This window comes from Numida meleagris, chromosome 2 (assembly GCF_002078875.1).
Source record: "Numida meleagris isolate 19003 breed g44 Domestic line chromosome 2, NumMel1.0, whole genome shotgun sequence".
Lineage (NCBI taxonomy): Eukaryota > Metazoa > Chordata > Aves > Galliformes > Numididae > Numida > Numida meleagris.
In genome coordinates, this window is record NC_034410.1 from 42,005,168 (window position 1) to 42,028,043 (window position 22,876).

At 38.5% G+C, this 22,876-nt stretch overlaps 1 protein-coding gene across 8 annotated transcripts in view; it reads right to left on the minus strand.

The window, feature by feature from the left end:
• The window catches only part of CPNE4 (copine 4), a 268,973-nt gene that overhangs the window by 63,485 nt on the left and 182,612 nt on the right, over nt 1–22,876 (minus strand). The gene's annotated exons all lie outside the window — the stretch shown is intronic.

Below are 22,876 nucleotides of genomic sequence, written 5' to 3' on the forward strand. Positions count from 1 at the left end.
TTCAAATCACTGACCAGGCTATGCAGGAACTCCAAGATCAAGCAAAAGGAAGTGGCTGCCTGCCTGTGAAGTTTCTGTAAAATAAACACTGTATGTTTCAGTCTGCCTGCTCTCACGTTAACACACCCCAGACTGAATAATACTGCAAATAGAATGGGATTAAAATAGTGTATTTATTACTCTAGAGTATATTATGGTGTATCAAACTAGTAAACGGCTGGGTTTAGAAGAGTTCTCAGTTGACTTAAGAAAGGACTGAAATCACTGAATCATAGAATAACCAAGATTGGAAAAAACCTCCAAGATTGTTCAGTTCAGCCATCCATCTACCACCAATATCTCCGCACTAAACCTTGTCCCTTAGTACAACATCTGAATGTTTCTTGAACACCTCCAGGAACGGTGACTGCACCACCTCCCTGTGCAGCCTGTGCCAGTGCCTCACTGCTCTGCTGGAGTATTTCCTTATATCCAACCTGAACCTCCCCTGCTGCAACTTGAGGCCATTCCCTATAGTCCTATTGCTGTTTACAAGGGAGAAGAGGCCGACCCCCACCTTGCCACAGCCTCCTTTCAGGCAGTTGGGAGTAAGGTCTCCCCTGAGTCTCCTCTTCTCCAGACTGAACAATCCCAGTTCCCTCAGCTGCTCCTCATAGGATCTGTGCTCCACAAATGCAGCATTTCAGGAAAAAGAGAGCTTCAGCAAAAAGAGCAGCTTGTACTCAAAAACTAGACTTAAGAAAGCTAAGCTCTATTATTGTAATCCAAATAAACGGTTGGAAGTCACAGTGCTTAACTAGCTAAGTACTCTCTCTGAATAAACAATCGGGAACTTAGGTTGCTTAAATAACCAAAAATTACAGCACAAATAATTGGAGGTGGATAAAAAGAGGCCTAGTTAAAACTGAGCTGATAGTTCATTCTGTAATGTCAACATTTTGCCAGATTAATGTGCAATTTCCTTTACGTTCAAGAAAATGATGTAGGTGTGGACATTCTTTCATTACTCTACTAGGTGAGCTATAAAACTATAATTAAAATAATTACCAATGGAAGAAGAAAGTGAATCAAACATTTAATTTCATGTAATTATAACCCCTATTTCTTTCTAATGTGGGTGATTTATCTCACTACGATTAAAGGACATGAAGACGTTTAAATAAAACAAGTACCTGTATCAATAGGGTAGCTATTAAACAACAATCACATTTCAGTAAAATAAAAGGCCCTACACAGAGAAGAATATTCAGGCAGAATAACTGGATTTGTCTAGCAAGTCAGCAGATATTCTCTGAAGACTACCCACAAAGAAAAGTAATTGGAAAAAAAAATCAAAGAAATAAATAACAAGTTCATCCCACTAAACAACCGCAACTGGAACTAACAAGATTTCTGAATATTTTCTCTACTTAATCATGCGCATTCTCCCAGTTTCCCAAACCACGTAGTATGTTTCCATGTTGTCTCTGTATAAGTCATCACTTTTCAGAACGATATTCTCCTACATATATGTAAAGCACAAATTGCTCTCTCTTTAACAACTGTGAAAAGAAGAAAGAAAAACCACTGAAAACCATGCTAAACTCCGAGTACTAAAAGTCATAATAATAAAGAATTCCTGACAGAATATTCAATAGTTGAACATCCCTTGGCATGGAGAGACATGTTTCTCCATTAAAAAAAAAAAGAGAGAGAGAGAGAGAGAGAGAAGAGAAGCCCACAGACAGATGAGAAGTACACAAAAGAAAAACATGAATCAATCATTCTAATCATACCTCACCAATAAAAACAAAAAAGCTCTCAGGTTCAAACACAGTTTAGCCAGAGTCCAGGTTTTCCATATTTGTGTTGAGTGCACAGAGACTGAAATTTGCAGTGAAGTGTTCCAGCACACTCAATATCATACAGAGCTGCAGAGAATAATACTACTGAGTTTTATCAGATGCTTCTGACAACAGTTCAATGATTTTGGTGTCATTAACTTCATTTTCAAGGCAAAGTGTGAGAAAATTAAGCTCTTACTATGGTAACAAAAATAAAGCAGGCTTCTTTAAACGTGGTGACTTCTACAAATGACTGATTATTGTCATCCTTCATGTCACTGTGCTCAGTGCTTTCATTACTGTGAACCACATTATCCGAAACCACTTGCATAGGGCTCTGGACTGCAGGTGGCACCATTATGTCATTATGAAATGGAACAACATTAGTCTTGAGACAAGTAGGCAGCACAGACGAGTCTAACCTACTTAGCAATGTTCTCTATACACTACGAATATGAAGTATAAAATCTAATACCAGTTATATACAGCAAAAACAATTCTCTCTAAGGCAAAGATTAGGAGGCATCATCTGACGCAAACTGTCAACACTGGCGGAAGTAAATGGAGCTGTATCAGTTACACCAATTGAGAACTTGTCTCATTGACCTTGAAGGGCTTTTGGATAGGGCCCTTGGAAGGAACATCTGGGAAAAAAAAAAAGTCTGCAAGCAATCTGCAAGTGTGAGGTCTCTGTCTTTATAAAAACTGGCCAGAAGTAAAGCAGATGACATCTCTACACAGTGCAGTCAATTCTACTATGGATTGTGACAAAATGGAAGAGTCGACATAATGACGATGGCTCTATGTTTCACAAAAGAAGTAAGCTGTGTACCAGGAACCCTTCCTGTACATAACCACCACCTTCCCCATACCTGACCATATCCTAATATGTAGGGATTAAGAGATTGTGATAGCAGGAACAAGGATAACAGCTTTGTACCACTCTGCAACAGAGCTACTTGGAATAAGAGGGAACTAACGCCACATACTTTCTTCTGTGCTATGAAATACACAGGTGATTTATGTCTAAATCTAAATCATATAACAAAGTGTGCTAACCATGGCAGCTCTACAGTCAGCTTAGGCTTTTCTACACCTTTCACATGCATACAGAGAAATATTTCTAATTTGTGATGACTCTGCTGTGTACAGAAACACAAGATTCCCAGTAGACTTCCAGCTTCTGTGGAGTGCTCAGAAGAGGCACCAAAACAGGTGCAAGCTAGACAATCAGCACACAAGGGGTTCAGCACACAAAGCATTCATTTCTACTGGAAGTACACCAGCATGCCAGCAATTACTCTCAGTATCTTTCAATTTTCTGCAGTATCACTGGGAGCATTTTTGTAAGTAATAGCTGTCAGTCTCTCTGTAAGCTAGCCCCCATCTACCAGTTTGATCAATTATTCCATGGCTATGTATGTTCTCCCAGAGAAACCCCCTTTGGCTGTAGTAAAAAGTAATGCTGCTGAGCAGTCAGTCAGTTAACAGTCAAGATATTATGGTGAAGCTGAGTAGTCAGTGGGGACTCAAAAGTGGAAAGATGAAATCCAGGGTTGAATCTCTCAGGAAATATAAAGAGAGGTAAGCAATCTTCCATATGAATAGGCCTGAGAGTACTCAAGGCCAACAGAAACCTCTATTCTAGACAAGGTAACATTTTACAGGATTGAAATTTCTCCATTTTTGGGTCATATACTTTGCTTTCTGACTGCACACACAGTACTGTTAGGCTGAACTCCAGCAGTGTATGAAGAGCTGGCATGGTCCTTAATGGAGACTCAAATAATTGAAAACATATCTCAGATAGGAAGTGGAGTGCTCATTTTGATGACATAATATCATTTCAGTACTTCATAATACAAGCATGAGGTGAAATTAAACATTAAATGTGCAGAAAAATTTCAACTTGTTATCTGTAAGTCTCAACATATTACTGCTGCATTTAGTTGGAAAATGTATGTACAAAATGTTTTGCATTCAGAAATTACTTGTAGGTACCTGGGCACCAGATGCAGTGTCTGAAACTTGTAGAATAATTTGGGTTAATTTCTGTGCATTTTTTACTCATCTGCTAAAAAAAAGTAACAACACAAACTGGCTGAGTACTTCTTTCCAGATATGCTAAAGAAGTCTACGAGAAGCATGGAGGTTCGTGGCCCTGCCTGCAGCTGGTGGGTTGGAGCTGATGATCCTTGAGGTCCCTTCCAACCAAACCCATTCTATGATTCTACGAAGCAGCTGTTGCCCCTTTTGAAGGGAAACACTATTTTTTTTTAAGCATTACAGAGTCCTTGTGTAATATTTCAGTTCCCTAACTTAGTCGGTGAACTCTCTAAGATCCTGCTTGATATATCTGTCTTTGATAGCATTTGTAAATACTAAACTTTTTCCTAATGACAGCATGTGGGAAAAGGTTTCTGTCTCCCTGGAGGACTTTTGGGGATTGCAGAAGATTCCTTCTTCTGTATTAGGACAAATAAAATATTGCTCACATTTCTCTTATGGATTGAGTGAGGGAACAGAAGTAGTGCTTCAGCCTTGTAGGTATGGCACTTTTTCCTTTCACTTCCTGCTGCATATTCTCCTCTTTTCAGTGACAGACTTTAGCTCCTGTACTGATGGATATTTGAGGCTTTTGCTTTGTGCTTCTCTTATTATTCTCCATTGGAGCTGTTTGCCTTCGTATAAATCTTTAAATATTTATCAAAACGAAGTTTTGAACCTGAATTTCCCACATGAAAGTAGAGCATTTAAATATCGGATAATAGCATCAACCTTTCTCTTATTCACTCCCTCTAATCTAATTATACAATGTAGATCTGTTTCAGTAGAGAAGAATGGTAAAATCAGCTCATCATTAGCCAATGATGTACTCCAATGGGTTTTCCACATCTCAGCCAGATGTTCTGGCTCTTGCAGTCCTAATCACTCTCCACCTTTTTTTTTTCTCTCTTATTCTAACCAGAAATTCCAATCCCGCCAAAAATATTTCTCAAGGACAACTTTTGTCAAAATACGTGTATTACCATGATTTTTCAGACATAGTTAAGCCAGTCTCTTCCAGTGAACAACCATCTACAGAAAACATCTATTTCTGTTTAACAGCTATGTTACAGCCTTGCTTCTGAGTGTCAAGAAGTGCAGTGGCAGAGCTCCCTTGTTCTAGCACTGATCCACTATGTGATCTCTATCAAATTGTTCAGGTACACATTATCACCCTTTCTATCCCCTGGCAATAGGAAAAAACAGACTTAAGGTGCAGCCTCTCGCCTCTGCATTTAACCAGAAGTGCAATGCCATTTGTTCCAGATATAATACTCTTATGTTTGACATCCCAGAGTCCTGTGAGTGTACTTCATCTCACCTTATACAAAATAGTATTGTTCTTGTACAGACAAGAAAAAGTTTGAAAACCTGAACAGTAGGTAATAAATAATATATAAAATATAATGCCTTTATTTCAGTTTTGTAACTTCCTGAGATCAGATTCATTATTTTGAACAATGGTACTTCGTAGTATTATCTGAGGAAATGACAGAGTCTGGGCTCTACTTTCTCTAGATCAAGGATGTTATTAATTCTCTTCACATCAAAAATGTATAAAATAATTCATTGTAAAGTGTTTCAAAATCCTTGAAGGAAATGTCCTGAATAAATTTAGAATATTAAATTTATTAAGTAAATGTGTTAAGGAAAGATATTAGTTCCACCCATTGAAACTGTGAAATAAAGAAATAACACATGAGAAAGCAGGAAAGAAGAGGAATAGTTCTTTCAATGATTATGTCTCTAATCTTTCATCCACTTACATAAAAATGGCTGGTTTTTTACCAGGAGATATCAGCTGAAGTAATAATATCAAATGCTGTTCGCAGAAATGTCTTTTAGTGACATGCTTACACTGTGTTAGAAGATTTGGTCTTTGGTGAGAGACTGAAAAATACTATAGGAATTAATCAAGCATAACAATTAATTGGTCCCTACCATGAACAGCAATCCTTGCCTCTGTTTTTTAAAATCAAACAAGTCAATTGACTTTACTGTCAGATTACTACAGTGAGGGTCTGAATTTATATCTAGACAACATAATAAAGATGAGACATAGAAATAACTTCAAAAGCCACAGTCTTTCATCCATGATTTGTGATTCTGATATCTCCACATTAAGGTCCTCCAAGAGATTTTCAGAAATTCCTAAGAATTTACCCTTTGACAGTTCACATCTTTATAGATTTCCTATGGTTAGATGCCCAAAAATATTTGGCTTTTAAAAAAATTCCTGCCAAAAGTCTCCAAAGTGTTTCAGTTAAAAGTACTTGCATCAGACTGAGGTCAATGGTTTCAGCTAACTGCCACCTTAGAGACAGGGCTAGGAAATAAAAATATCCTTCATATTTGTTCTCTAGTTGCATATATTCATCTAAGAGAAATACTGTTAACAAAATCATTTGAATTCAAAATGTTAAGGTCCCTTCCAGTCTAAATTATTCCATAATTCTGTCTGTAATCATCTATGGGTATCCAATCTAAAATATCAGCAGAAGGCCAAGTATTTACTCTAATTTTTTCCAAGTTTCCCAAAACTCAGAGAGGACTATTATCCAATGTCTCAGCAGAGACCCAGGCTTGAAGAATATCTGCAATCTAAATGCAGCTCAGAAAGCCTTTTTTTGGTGTATGTCACTTCACTGGTATATGCTTATTTATGGGCTGTTTTAAACATAAAAAAAAAAGGGTATGTTTTAGAGTAGATATAAGGAAGATACTCTTCACTGTGAGGGTGGTGAGGTACTGGCACAGGTTGCCCAGAGAAACTGTGGATATTCCATCCCTGAGGTGTTCAAGGCCAGGCTGGATGGGGCTTTGGGCAACCTGTTCAAATGGGAGGTGTCCCTCTGCCCACGGCAGGGGGGTTGGAACCAGGTGGTCTTTCAGGTCTCTTTCAAACCAAATCATTCTTTGATTATGTAGTTCTCCTATTTGGATAAGTGATTGTCCTGCTTCAGCTATCAGTGTAGGGGAAAAGAAGGAAAAACAAAGAAGTGGTACTCAGATTTGTAGTTGCTTTAAAGCAGGCTTGATGCAAAACTCAATGGGATGTAGGAACAAGGTCAATTACAGATATTAAAGTCAAGTTACTTTTCACAGGTCAGGATCCACCTGTCTTTCATTACGTGAAATGTATTAGTAGACCACTGAGAAATGGATAAAACAATTAAGCTCCTTTTTGGAAATCATTAAGGAACAATGAAGACCCCAGATAAGAATCAGACTCACATCATCTCTCAGAAAAACTACTGTGACAAAAGGAGTCTCAATGAAATTCCTCTAGGAGGCATTTCATAAGATAAGTATCTATACAGAAGAGGGATAACAGATAAGAAGATGTGAGAAAAAGCACAGAAAGCCAAAAACAAAAAAAAAAATCAGAAAATATGAGTAAGGAAACTGCTGTTTCTTAACTGTTGTGTTCAGAGTAACAAAACTTTGCATATTTTCTTTCAAACACAAACAAACAAAGAAATAAAGGAAACAGTCTTCATCAGAAATACTTCTGCGTTCTGAAACAAATGCACTTCTCTGAGATGTTTAAGTATAGCAATCACAATGCACTGGAAATGGGTCAAAAGCCAGGAAGAAACAGAAAGAAAGTTACCATTTTATTTTAGAGGAATTTTCTACCTGGGACAAAGGGGAAAGAGAGAAAACAACTGGCCTTTTTCCAGCTACCTCTTTTTTAATACATAAAAAGTCCAGAGCAGAAAAGGCACTAAAGAACTATTACTTGCACAGCAATGCCACATGGAAAACTGATTCTCAAGGAGGAGAAGCTTCAGGCAGCTTGTTCAGTCTTTAGGAAATCTGACTGGATTATGAAAGAAGCCGTGTATTAAGCTGTTTGTAGAAACTCCAAGCACAGTTAATTTCAAAATAACAGTTTGTTCATGTTCATTGAATTAAAGGATTCATGCTCATTTATGGTTATTTTTCTCCACTGTAAGGAACAACAGTAAACAGAACATGCAGCTGCTCCTTGCAGTGCTGTAACATTCATTTTAATATCAATCTCTTGTCAATAAAAACAGTATATTTATCACTAAATCAGTGGCAGTATATCTTCTTCAGTCCTACTCCAATCTTTCAAGGTATTTTAAGATTTCCAGAATATACTTGAGATACTTCATTTAAAAAAATATACCACGGAGGTAATTAAATTCATAGAATCACTGAATCGTAGAATTGCTCAGGTTGGAAAAGACCTTCAAGCTCATCAAGCTCAACCACAACCTAACCATACTACCCTAACTCTAACAACCCATCACTAAATCATGTCCCTGAGCACCACATCCAAACAGTTTTTAAACACATTCAGGGATGGTGACTCAACCACCTCCCTGGGGAGCCTGTTCCAGTGCTTAACAACCCTTTCTGTAAAGAAGTTTTTCCTGGTATCCAACATAAACCTCCCCTGGCACAACTTGAGGCCATTTTCCCTTGTCCTGTCACCTGTCACCAGTGAGAAGAGACCAACCCCGCTCTCACTGCAATCACCTGTCAGGTATTTAAAGAGAGTAACAAAGTCTCCCCTCAGCCTCCCCTTCCCCAGACTAAACAGCCCCAGTTCCTTTAGTCTCTCCTGGTAGGGCATGTTCTCCAAGCCCTTTACCAGCCTTGTTGCCCTTCTTTGGACCTGCTCCAGCCCCTCAATGTCCTTTCTGTACTGAGGCGCCCAAAACTGAACACAGTACTCGAGGTGGGGCCTCACCAGTGCTGAGTACAGGGGGAGGATTACTTCCATAGTCCTGCTCACCACACCATTCCTGATACAAGCTGGGATGCCACTGGCCACCTTGGCCACCTGGGCACGCTGCTGGCTCATATTCAGCCGACTGTCCATCAGCACACCGAGGTCCCTTTCTGTCAGGCAGCTTTCCAGCCACTCCTCCCCAAGCCTGTAGGGTTACCTGGGGTTGTTGTAACCTAAATGCAGGACCCAAAACTTGGCTCTATAGAAACTCATACAGTTTACCTTTGCCCATCAATCCAGTCTATCCAGGTCCCTCTGTAGCGCCTTTCTACCCTCTGGCAGATCAACACTTCCTCCCAGCTTGGTGTTGCCTGCAAAATTACTGACAGTAGTTGACTAATGACTAATCGGTGGTCCCCTATCCTATATGGCAGCTGGAAAATACAGATCTTGTTCAAAATGGGTTCCTCCTAAATTTGCTTTTCTACAAACTGTGAGGGTGCATCAAGCACCTCAGCAAAGATGCTTCCTACTCAGAGCCTGTCCTCCAGCCACATTGGCCTGAGCTCACATTATCCACCCTCCTTGCACAGGAACAGAACTGTGAGGGACACTGCTCTCACTGGCAGCTGCAAAACACAGTGAACAAACTTGTCATTGATCCAAAGCAACTACAAAACAAAACAAAACAAAGAAAAGAAAAAAAACACCAACAAACCAAAAAACACTGAAGGTCACTGGTTTTCATTTCCCAGTTTTTAAAACCGAAAGAAAAAAGGAAGAGAAATAAATGTATCTATGTAATGCTCCCTGGAGTAGCAAAAACTAGCATTTGTTTTTAAATGTACTTATCTGATGAAACTGGCAAATGGATTCAGCTGAATCAGGAAAAACAGAAGGTTTTTGTGAAAAACATTGAGATGAAGATTGTGACAAACTTGTTTTAGAGCCACATATTTATACTGCCTTTGGGAGATACATGTTAACCATAAGATGGAATGGGCAGAGGTATAGCTGAAAAAGAGCAAACACACTGCTGTCCTGAGACCTTCCTTCAGCACAGCGTTGTGTTGGCATAAATAGGTTATTCTCTGAGTCCTCCTGTGAGATTGCTACTGTAGGACTCTGCTGCAGACTTGCACAGATATCTCTCTCTTTACAGAGCATCAGACGGAAGTATACAACTAAAAGTCACAAAAAAATCCTGCATCACTGAATTTTGTGCAAACTCTCCTTAAAGATATAGGAAAATGTTTCTGAAAAATGACTGATAAACCTGGACATTTCCAACAAGTGAGACTTGCACAGTGCTGAGATACTGTAGCAATAGATATCCCATAAGCAGTATGAAGTGATGAACGGAGCAATATGGAAGGTGAAGGAAGGAGGTCAGAGGATACTCTTTTTTCTTAGCAACCGTTAATGGAATAATGCTTACTAAAAGCTTATCATTTCATTTCTCTCAGTTCTGACAAACAAATAAGTAGGCAAAGCTTTCTGTACTAAAAATACACCTATGTTTTGCAGAATTCGCTGGAATCCGTAGCACTGTGAAAATTCACTGCAATCTGCACCTGCAGCTGGCAGAAATGCATCCTGCATTTAAAACACCACAAGCAGAACAGATTATCATACCAGCCACTGCAAATACCACACTCCTTGAAAGACAGATTTTATATATGCATACACATACATGCGTATACATGCAACTGCAGGCAAACCTATTTATGCCTCTTATAATGAAGACTGCTTTAACATAATATACTGTAGTGAAAATACATATTTTTTTATGGAAAACCCCACCCTCTTGTCTTAAAAGGAGAGTTTGTCTATGTATGACTGAGAAAGGAGTATCTGCCTTTGGTTTATTTTCCCTTCCCTGAAATTCACCTTTTACCTCTTAAGCTTATCGCTATATCTGTCCTACAATTGATCTATGACTTGATGATGGCAAGCCTATGCTGTTCCCATCACAATGAGTTACACAGTGGTGAAAAGAATGATGTGCTGCTTTCTATATGAAGGCAGGAAATTAACAGCCAAAGAAATCAGCACAAGGAGCTGTGTATTGGCTGAAAGGTAGATTAGCCCCTTATTCCTGTATCATTAAAGATCAAAGGAAAGAACTCAAATGTCAACAACTTTACAAGTACATGCTTAAAGCTCTGAACAGCCAGGAAAATAGAAGCAAGTCAACCTAGGAGAGCATTCAAAGAACATTACATTACCAGGATTCTGTACTCTGCTTTTGCCGGTCACCTTAAAGCTATGTAGTGTTGAGGATTTAAAGCTCTTAAGGAGATTAAGGGTTCAAGTGCTGTGAACAAACAAATTTAGGCTACTAAAAATCACAATTCTAGATTTTAAAATGTGTATGAGATGATTAAAAGTACGAGTTAGTGATTTTTAATTATTTCGTGCCAGTTTTCCATATTCATAAGTCTGTGTGGAGAAGCACAAACTGCATTCTGATGAGGCACATCATTATCTCACACTCCAGCACTGCTTCTGTACAGCACAAGACATGGTCTCAGGGAGAGCAAATAAAGTAACATTGCATTAAAATCACAGTTTCAAATGCCCATAGTACCCCTGGGGGCTGACACTATCAGAATATAGATCTTAACTACGTGTGGCAACTTCTGCTCCACTCTGACCAACCACTCTGCTTTACCTCTACTGTCCTGAGCTAGTAAATGGATTCTCCAGAGCTGCATGAATTTTCCATACCCACCCTGGCACAGGGAATGGCCGGAGCCAGGCCAATGCTTCTGCTTCCCTCACTGCAGCCAACCTGGCCAAGTGTCAGAGCAGAGATACCATGCTGCGGCCATTCGTGACTCACAGAAGAGGAGCGATGGAAGAAAGGCTGGACTGTAGTAGAATAATCTCATACTTGAAATAAACTAAGAAGGTGTACAGTTTTTCCCACTGCTCTCAGGACAACTACAAGGTCAACTCCCCCATGGCTGGATGCTGACTCTTCCCAGACAATTCAGAAAGGCTGGGGGGACTTCACCCAAAAAAGACACCTTCTCAACAGGAACCATTCTCACCTAATCTGTTTGCATCCTACTAACTTTCTTTCTTAGTGCCAATATTGTGAAATGTTTAAGTGATAACTTTCAGCACTACACAACTATTTTATTAGTATCTACCATCATTCTGCAGCAATGTTTTTCTTTTTCCCTGGGATATCCCTTTTATTCACAAATGGTCATTTGCAGTATTACAGACAAAATGCCCTTGAAATATGACAAGAGGCAAATTTTTTACTCCAACCTGGTTGTGAGTTGAAGGTTCATTTTTTGGCACAATTCAAACAAAGTACTCCATTCACTATTTTGAAGTGCAGAGTCTGAAATACTGTTTTCTGCAGTTGCCACTGTGAATTGTGGCTGCCTAATGTCAGTATCCTATTTTTTAATTAGTCTGTTATAATAAAGGCTGTTTTTCCAGACATCTAGTCATCAGATTTTCAGATGCTTTGCTTGCAACTAGAAATGGATTCATTAAAATCCACCAAGAGCTGATACTGAACAGGGATTCTGTTGATGGTGACATTTTCCCGAAAAACGCGTAAGCTAATGTAGAAAAGAAAGAAATGCAGGAGAAGGCTGTGCACATGTAACCAGGATCAGGACAAGTGCTTGAAGGTATTCAGCAGAATTCCCTATGCTGTACTGCAGAATATCAAATGACTAGGCTGGCTTATGTATGTTTATACACAGCAAACTGGGCACAATTAAGATCCAGATTACCCATTTATCTTTTACCATTTCATGAAATTGTATCTGAGGGGAAGAAATCATGCACCATGACATACCACTGTTATGTATATGCTCAGTTACTCAAATGATTTAGCTCTAGTCACCTAGTACTTTTTCAGATTAACATCAACACTTAAATTTCACCTTTAAAGGTACAAGCCCAGTGATGCAACAGCATTCACCATAAGAAAATACTAAAACTGCACAACATCAATATCATCTTCCTGTTAGATGCTGGACAACATATAGAACAAGACCACATAAGGGAAGGAAAAGATACATATACCTTTATTTTACCATCTTCTCCCAGCTACCAGCAGTCCCTAATTTTACTCCTAAAACTGGAGAGAGCAGCTGACACATGGTGTTAACAGCCACCCAATGCAATAATCTTTCATTGAATCCTGCCTAAAGCTCAGATCCAGTGGTGACAAACCACTACATTAAAATTTCCCTGGTATGTTTTAGCAGTACTAATACAGAAGCAAAAACCATCCACGAAGATGCTGACATCTCACAAGGAGGACCATGACCAGCTAAACGCTTCCCCTGGGGACTCCTGCAGAGCACAGCTATTGAGCGTTTTTAAAGTCATTCTGAGCTCTAGGAGACAAGATGAAAATGTTTAATTCAGATTTGGAAGAGTATATAAAGCACTTTTATTACACAACCAAGCTCTATGCATTATGTAATGTTTACATACAACTACACACACTTTACAAATTGCATACAGTCATCTAGCTGGAAAGAAACATTTTTGGCAAAGGGAAAAAGCAGGTCTGTAAATTATTTTATCAGAATATATGGTAGCTGAGATCACTGTGTGCAGAAGGGCTAAATACACATTTTCAGCATGACATAAAGTTCCCACTATTCATGTAACTCCTGTATACTGAGACATCACCTAAAATATTAAAGTTTAGACACACTTAACAGCTATTTCTGCCCTAACACTGCCCAGAGTATCACAAGCATCAATTTATAATTAGGTCCCTGAAGATACTTGCTGTATTTTTTAAATATATCATTTTGTCTTGAATTTGACTCTGTCATGTTCCCTGAGAATACTCCAATTTAAAATAAACATATTTTATTATCTGCAAAGTGCAACCTTTTTTTTTTTGAGGCAGTATGCTAGCATATTAACTATATTCTACTTATGAGAAGAATTTTAAGGTAAGCTGTCTATTTAAGTTGTGTAGATATATTGTTCGTAGCAAGAAATACATTTATTACATAGGTTAGTAACAAGAGAATCTGAGTGTGCAATTTTCAATTTATGCAGTAAAAAAGATATCTGAAAAGAAATGAAGGGTCCTTACAATTTGGTTTTGTGTCAGCAGCCACTGTGCTGCTTTGCTACTTTATGAGTCTGAAATGAGACTGTCTGGAAATTCATTTTTTTTTTCCTGTCAAAACAGAAAGAAATGAAAAAAAGAATATGAAAAATTGGTTACACTTTCATTTTCTCTCATTTTTAATATAATGATATACTTCAGGTGACATGGGAAAATGTTCTGTAGACACGAAAGTGTGAGAGTCATAGATTTTCTTTAACATGTTGAGCACTTGAAAACTCTCTCACTACAGCATTCAGTTGCCTTATAGGGTTACAGCTAAGCCTTGTTCCAGTGAAAGACCTTTTATTCTTTCAATTCAAAATGGTAGCACTTGTTCCCAAACTTTAAGCAGCTCTGCAGGTAATACTGGCATCATGTTCAGTGCTTTATCAACGCAGTGATTTGAAAACTGGGAAGAATATAGAGGTCACTGAATTCAGCAGTAGCTCTCATGCCCCACCCTCCAACACGGAATTGATGCTCATTACGGCACTTTGCTTTGTCTCATTTTAAATGGTCCCAGGGATGGAATTTCCTACTTTATCTGCTATTGCCCTGCAAAGGAACCAGACAGCTCCGTCTAGGATTACAGCCAGCAGCATGTATGGGAACCTCTCTCTGTTTCATTCCAGGGGATTAACGCTCACTTTCAAAGACAACTGAAGAGATGGGAGAGAGAGAGAGAGATCCCTTTAAAACATTTCTCATATGGGTGACTTTCACAGCAGGGCTGAGGAATGTTGCATTTGCTTGTGCTGGCATAGAACCACAGGGGTGGTGTGCAGCTGGAAGAAAGCTCACAATAAACACAGTGTATAAATTATTTGGAAGAAAAAGAAAAAAAACAAGAATCACCTCTTGGACACTTCTTTTCAGAGAAAGAAACTCATACATATTTCTTGTGCTTTTCTTGCCCTCTCTTTGCTACTGTTTCACATACTGAATGCTCTTTGTACCCTCAAGGTGAAGTCTATTCTGTTTTGCCTCAGGGCTCATCGAACTGGGGGCTCTGGCAAAGGAAGGTAGGAATTAGAAACCTCTTCTTGCATGGTCAATTCTGGAATCAAGTCTGTCAGATTTACCCAAGGGAGCAGTGCAAGTCTTCTCTCCTTTGCTTTCTCTGCCCTCTTACCACCATCTTTATCAGCAGCCCAAGCCCTCAGAGATCTGAGTATCACTTTTCTCTCTTATACCACTGATGATCCCTCCCTTATGCAATCCTCTTGCTTCCCTCATTGTGCCAACGCTTGCCATTTAGATAGCTTTTTCATCTTCAAAGCACTTTACAAACATCAATTAACCCAAATCTAGATTAATTAATCTGACAATTAATTTGCTATACATCCAACAGTTACAACAAAGGAGAACAAATTAAATCCTATCAAAGTCCTTAAAATGAGTTCTCTTTACTCCAACAAAAACGGGATCAAACTCATTTCTTGAGTTCACTTCTCTGTTCTCAATCTTCACTGCAGTGTGGTATTTTCTCCCCCACTATCTGCAACAGATTTATCATGAATACAGCAGGGAAAGGGAAAGGGGAATCTGGGAGCTGAGGTCACCCACACCAGGACTTAATCAGTTTTGTTTTAAGGATGATCTTAAACCTTGTACCCCACTGTCATGGTTTTATGATTTTCGGTTATTGGTACTCCACATCATAACATCATGTAGTGGATGTACCTGGTTCTCAGAAGAGAAGGACTACTACATTCCCCACGGCACTTTGCTCCTCTGTTACCATTTTCCAGCCGGAGGGAAAAGATAAAAGCTCGCAGTATAGAACTTGCAGATCACGAGACCTCGTCCCTTTTTTCCGCCGTCTCTCGTCTTGGCAGCACCTCGCTCTCCAGCTGTCTTACGGTCGGTAGTAGAGTAAGGCCTACCTTGACTTTGGGACATTCTCTCTCTCTGTATTGGATTTATCAGCTTAAATTGTAATTATATTGTACTATAGTGTGTTGTTTTGCATTCCGATATCTTATTTAGTAAATTAGTTTGTTTCTTCTCAGATTGTTGCCGCTGTTCTTTGCTCTCAGGGCCATCTCCCTACCCTTTTCCCCTTTCCCCTTTTCCCGGGACGTGGGCCCTTGGGTCCCCCGTCCCCTTTGTCACGGAATCAGGCCTAACACCTGTAAACCATTGACACCCACCTAAGAAAACTTTACGAAGATTGATTGGAATAGTCCTCAATGTGCTCAGATAAATCAGTGTGCCAAACACTTCTGCAATTAATTAATTTAGGAGGCATTTGTATTATAAACTGATTGCTAAGTTACAGATTAACCCAAACTGACAAAACAGGGTGAGCAGTTGCAGAAAAGTCCCAACAGTCACCAAACATCTTGAGTTTTTAATGATCAATGTAGCGGTTCTGCAACCATGGGCACACAGGGAGAACCATGGAGAGTATGACAGAAAGCAAGAGAAACTTGTAAGAACTGTAGTATTCTAAGGAATGACTTACTGAAAAAGTATGTCCAACGGCATTTATGCAAGGCAGTCTCATAGAAATCATCTTTTACAGTGTGTCATTTATTTTCATTTTACAAAAGCCTTCAAAATAATGGATCATCCTCTCTGAAGACTGTTTTAAAACAACTCCTTAGTTAAGCAGTACATACATGCATTTCCATCCGCTTCTACCAGATGCCCGTTACTTTATGTGAACCTGTATTAAAAATACACCACATCCCAATATTAAGCCTAGGTTCTTGTGTGTTTGTTTTGACCACCAAGAAGAAATATTTGTTATATAAAATTATCAGCTGCACAGTCAGTTTTATAAGATCTGGAAATTCTCAAGAAGATATCATCCTTAAAATGACTAGTAAATACTATTCAGATTATTACAGAGATATCTGCACCCTCCAAGGGTGAGGCAATTATTCTAAAGATTCCAGGAAAATGCCAGGATCTAATGAAAAAAAAGTGACTTACTGAAAAACTATTCTCAAGACATCTTTAGATTCATATTAAAGACATGCAAAGATTTATTCCCCCTTTCTTGTTGTTAAAAACTTTCCACAAGAAAGACTTCATATGCAAATGTTTCTTCAGTGACACTACGGTAAGCAAGGAGGGAATGACTGGCTCCACTAGCATTAAATTTGTGAGTAAATTGAAGGGGAAAATGTAGAACTGAGTAGTTAATCAGGTATGACTGAAATCACCCAGTCAAGTAAATAAACAGCAAGCCTAGCCTACACTGTAATTGGTTCTTGATGCCAGTTGCTTTCTACATGGAATTAAAACCAAAAAGAAAACAGCAATAACAAATGAGTATTCTTTTACAGAGCAGCGTGAAATCCTTCAGTTCATGCTTTTCTAATCATCATTTGATACTGCTTGAATTGTCCTTTGCGCCACATGCTTTTTAAATCCTGCATAAATCATTGCTGTTGACCATAAACTGTATCCTTCTACATCAGCATGTCAAACATTTTGTGACAGCTAAACTGTGAAAGAATAAAAGCACTAATGGATTTGTTTGAACGTATTACTTATTGCTTGTCTCTTAAGCTTTACTTGGCCTTCTGCACAGGTTCTGCTCAGTTACTTCCACCACTGGCTTTCAGGGATACTGAGGACTTACTGAAGGATTACAGTTTATAATATACTCATATAAGCACAGCTGTAGTCAAGTATTAAAGGTCACCGAGAGCTTATTGATCTAGAGAACACTGCAGTAATAACTCAGAGAATATCAAAATAACCACTGCTATTTGCTTTTCCTTAACTCAGAATGGAGTAGTCAATACATTCACAGGCCTTTAATAAACCTTTTTCTCTAATGATCCACCAGCAAGCATGAAAGATTCAGCACTTAAAAGAAATCAGAAAGAAATGTGGTTACAACTGTTTGAGAAAGACCCAACCTTCCACCCCTCAACATGCCATAACAGACCCAGGGAAGAGGTTAAAATAAAAATAAGGTCACTGCCTATTTCCATCCAGTGTAACATCAAAATCTTTATTTCAGACTGTGAAGATTCTTCTATTAAAAACAAACAAACAAAAAAAAAACGTTTGGATGTGGTGCTCAGGGACACGATTTAGCAGTGGGTTGTAAGAGTTAGAGCAGTATGGTTAGGTTGCGGTTGGACTTGATGATCTTGAAGGTCCTTTCCAACCTGAGCAATTCTATGATTCTATGATTCTATAAATATTTTAAGTAAGGATCACATTATATAACAGTCTCAACAAAGAGACACAGTGTGGATTATTAATGTAAGCAGAGTTTAGACCTCTTGAGAAGACTTTATTAACAATGATTCACCAAAAAAAAAATGTTGCCCATGAAAACTCACATCAGAAAGGCCAGTATATTGTTATTTATAAAGGTCTTAGTAATGAAACGAATTGAAAATCAATCACATGAGCTTTCAACTCCCGAGTGCATCTCACAGTAGGAGAAATCACCTGCAGATAGACCCTTCACCAGAAAACCAAATAAATAATCTGTGTGCTAATATGTAGCTACTCCATCAGATCCCACAGACAGATCTAAGGAACTCGAGATGAGAGAGAATACAGAAGAAAGGCTAAACCAAGTTTTAACCTCACTAGAAGTGTACAGAATCAGGCAACCTCTCCATTGTTATTCAAGGGCACCAAATCTACACCTCTGGGCTTCATGCTGCAGAGAGCTATTCCTATACATGGAGGCCTTATGACTTGATGTAAGAGACAGCCCAGGTAACCACAGTGGTATGGGTCCCACTAATAACATGCATAAATGTCAGGAGGATCAGGACCATAATCTGTAATCTAGGCTGGGGAAGGATAAAAAAATAAACAGTCTGACAACAATAATGGAGTTGCAGTATACATATTTTTGAAAGGTAGAAAAACATGTAATTAATACTTTTTGGAAAATTTTCCCTATATGGACAGAAGATGGATAGCATTTTCTATAGAAACATGGCATGCCCTTTCCTTTCTTTGTAGTTTCTTTTATTACTTCATCTGTAGCAACCATTTTCTTCCAGTTTTGTAGCTCTTTTCCTACTTTTTTTTCTATGAGCAGAATGTCTTTCAGAGAGGTTCTCTGCAAAAAGATATTATTGCTCTATTCCATTTGCACAGCATGGTCTGTTACCCTACAGCATCTTGTCAGGTTTTTATTCCTCAAGTATTAAAATGTATAATATCTACAAAAAAATATATTTTTTTTTCAGACAATATTACCAGGACTCCACTAGAAGAAGAGGAACTTACATTAGAATGGATGACTGTAGATGATCCTTATCAGGATATATTCAAAATGCAATTCTGGATTTCAAATAAATCTTTGATAGCCACATATCTCACAAATTCCATAGTTTAGAGGTCCTTCAGAATCACAGAGTAGGATAAAAACTGCTCCCAGAAGGATTATAGCCCTCATCGTGATTTGTCAGTAATTATCAATGTGAACTAAACCTCTTAACATATTAGAAAGGCAATGCACTACTTTTGGATCAAAGTTTTTTATTATTATTATTTTTTACTTCAGTGCATACACAAATTGTCTGCACTGTTAGCATTAAAAGAAGTTATGATTGGCACTGAAGTGTGACTGGACTTCTCTGAAGGTTTCAATGTCTGGGAAGAAAAGCTCAGTAGGTTCATAAATCTAATATCGCTTCTTCATAATAAAACCTAGACCAGCAATAATTGTTTTAGAAGGCATCCTGAGGGGAATAAAAAAAAATAACTGCTCTCTTCATTACCGCTAAATAAAGCAAAATTACTTTTTTTTTTTTTTTTTTTTTTTTTTTTTTACAGCCCATAAGGAATCCAAATTAACAGACTTTGCAGAGGATGATGGCAAAAGACTTTTGAGGGAGACCCTAATTATCAGTTGCTTTGATTTTTGTGACCTTGCACATCTTATCTTTTTAAACAGACATTTTAAATAGGGAAGTTTCAAATGCCCAGACAGTCTAAAGGCTGCTTTGGGCACAACTCTAACAAAGGGCAAAGTTCTGTAACTTAAACTGAGTTGTTATAGTGTATTTTTGCAGTGTTAATCCAAACTCCTCATGACATGAATCAAACCACTAAGCTCAGTACCCATGCAGTTTCAGTGCCAGAAATGAAAGGCCAAAGCTTCAGAGCTGCAAACAGCCTACAGGGACATGCATGTTGGACACTGGGGAGTCAAGGGCAGTGAGCAGTGTAATGTATCTGTTACTGAGAAGGCTACTTCTGTCTGTAGAATTCCCACAAACTGATATTTCCCTTCAAGAGTATCTGTTGCCTTAGCTTAGATGCTTAGATTATGCCTTCCAGAGTATGCCAAGAGGAAACTGCAGGTACAAGTTCATAATCATCCAGCCTCATGCAATTACTGCTCACCGTGAGCAGACAATCCTTGCTAGACGCCAAAGCTCAGCACAGCAGCTGGAATGCACAAATGTTAATTATGGTAGAGGGAATTCTTGTAACATTTACAAGTAGCATATGCTATATACTGTATGCAGTGAAACAAAATGTCTGAAGTCAAATATGGTAGTGCAAAGACTGTAATGCTTTGTCAATGTTAATCAAAATACAAACATTCATACAGCACTAAACTCATCACAGACATTTCTCCTCTCCAATTCTCGTAATTTACACTTTTTTGTCCTTGCTGCCATCAAATTCCTAAGTAATGGTCTGCATAGAAAGCAAACAGAATTGTCATCTGACAAGTGCTATATGCTATCTGTCAAACACAAGTTATTTTGGAGTCTGCTCTACCATAGCAGCCTTATCTTACACCCACCACAAGGTGTAATGGCCTGAATTTGAAATAAGCTTCAAGCTTGATTATTATCTTACAGCCACAATTAATTGTAAAGTATTTCTGCATAGCACAGTCTGGTGCAAAGCCTACTAGTTTTAACCTTTCTGTGAATAAGTGAGCTGTAGCCTCAGGCAAACATTCAGACATCTAAATCAGGGCCTGTAAACACATACTCAAATGAAAACATGTACCCTCAAAAAAAAAAAAAAAAAAACCTACCACCAACAAAAACCCAACATATATCCTGCAGAATCAGACTATTTTGAAAATTGTCAATAGATTCGTAAGATCCAACTTGGTTTCCTTCTCACCTTATCCATTCCTTCACTCACTTTCCTCTGTCTTCTCTACTGCCAGTCGTAAAGGACTATTCTTGTTTCTCTTCACCCTATCTTTTGACAGTATAATCTGCAAACAAATTCAACTGCTGTCTCTCTACTCATGGCTTAATGACCTCCCCCTTTGTTTCCAGACCCATCTTTTCTGCCCAAGCTGAAACCTTATCCTTTATAATACCCTCTCACTTCAATCTCAAAGATATTAAAGCATATTTCTACCTCTAAACCACATCTCGTTATCCTTATGGACTTAATATTGCCATGACATTCTAGGCATCACATTTCATTTGCATCTCCTCCTACATTTTCCCATCTAAGTGATTTAAAAGCCACATATACACAAACTTCTTTGAATGACAGAAATACAGTCCATGTTGTGTTCCAAACCTTTACAGTCACACTATTCATGGATGTTACTCATTCCAATTTAAGCTACTTTATGCGTAAGCTACTTCCACCAGTGGCTTGCCCTTCTCTAGTAGATCAAAGAGTTGCTCAGCCTTTCCAAGTCTTTCAGAGCTCATTTTGTTCAAAAGCAGTAGCTCAGCTCCCAGTCCAACCAGAGCTGTGAAAGGAACTCAGTGTCCAAACAAGCATCCTCGCTGCTTCCTCCAGTGCTTCCCTTATGTCAGGAAGTTACAACCCAGCCCTCAGAGATGCCAATGGTGCTCACTGTCCTTGATTCTCCTTTAAATCACTAGTATCAGTCTACACCTAGAGGATAGCTGCTTCCCGCACCCCTCCCTCCCCACCCTGGAGAACAATATTGATTACACAACTTAGAACAACTTGCTTGTTTCCTGTGCTTCAGGCAGTAACTTATAGATACTTATTCTATTCCATTAATTTAGAAAATTGCAGCCGCCCAAGATAAAGTCATTATCCTGACATCTCACATTACTGTCATACTACAATATGCTACAATAAATAACTCCTACACACTTCCTCATTTGTGTCAGAAATCCTCTTTAGCCAATACTGTTAATTTTGCTTGCAGTTTGAAATAGAGAATGAGATGTAGGGAAAAGAACAGCCTCCATTTCATCTGCTGCAGCTCTGTTCCAATCCCACTAAGCATGCCAAATACAACTGTTTGATGATTTACCAACTAAGAGAGTGATGGAAAGATCTGCTGCATATGCTTCCCTGTACTACCTGAGGTACTGAGCATCCTTCCAGCATCTCAGATGCACTCTTCACAAACACCTTGCTCTGGCCTCCTAAGCATCCCACACTCCAACTACTCCATCTTTTCCTAGCTACATCTCTCATTCTTCCCTCAGACTTCCTCTCACTTTTGGTGCTTCTTTCGCCCTTGGACTCTCGTTCTTTGCCGACAACTGCCACAAAGGACACAAAAAAATACATACCAATACTATTCATTTCTGTGTCTTCCTTGTGCATTCCCTACTATACAAATGTATACATTCAAACACTGTGTTTGTATCAATATTGTTCCACAACAACAGTGCTGATTTTGTGAAGTCACAAATCACAATCAGCATAACCAATATAAATTCAGGTTTCTTTTCTTAATCTTTTTTATCTTTTCCATGCATTCATGGAATGCATTGTAACATAAGGAGACAATGCATTTTATTTTATTTTTTTTTCTATCAGCACAGAACATTCTCTAGTACGTAATGGGTGAAAATGACAGTATCATTTCTGAAAGGTTATACAGCTGTAATGTTCTAAGAAGAAAGGTTTGCAGAGAGAAGGAACTATTTTGTTAGACACCTCGGTATGATTAACAAAAACGATATTTTTGTGTCCAGTGTCCTCCCTCCAGGTCCAAGAGGATAAACAGATACTGGGGACAGTGCTCTTTGTTACATTTGTAAGCATTCTTTTACTTTTTAGAGTTTAGTATTAACCTTAAACCTGGTTAGAATAATATAAAAAATTGATTCAGACAAGATTGAATCTAAATTATCCACAAGAAGATGACTTTTTTCTACATAGAGCTCTGAGTGCTTAATTCCCAGTCTTTCTAGTAACACTACCACTACTATGGCATATCTCCTTCTGTGGCCATCCCATTTTTCATATATGTTAACTGAGTTCATTAATAAGTGTTTC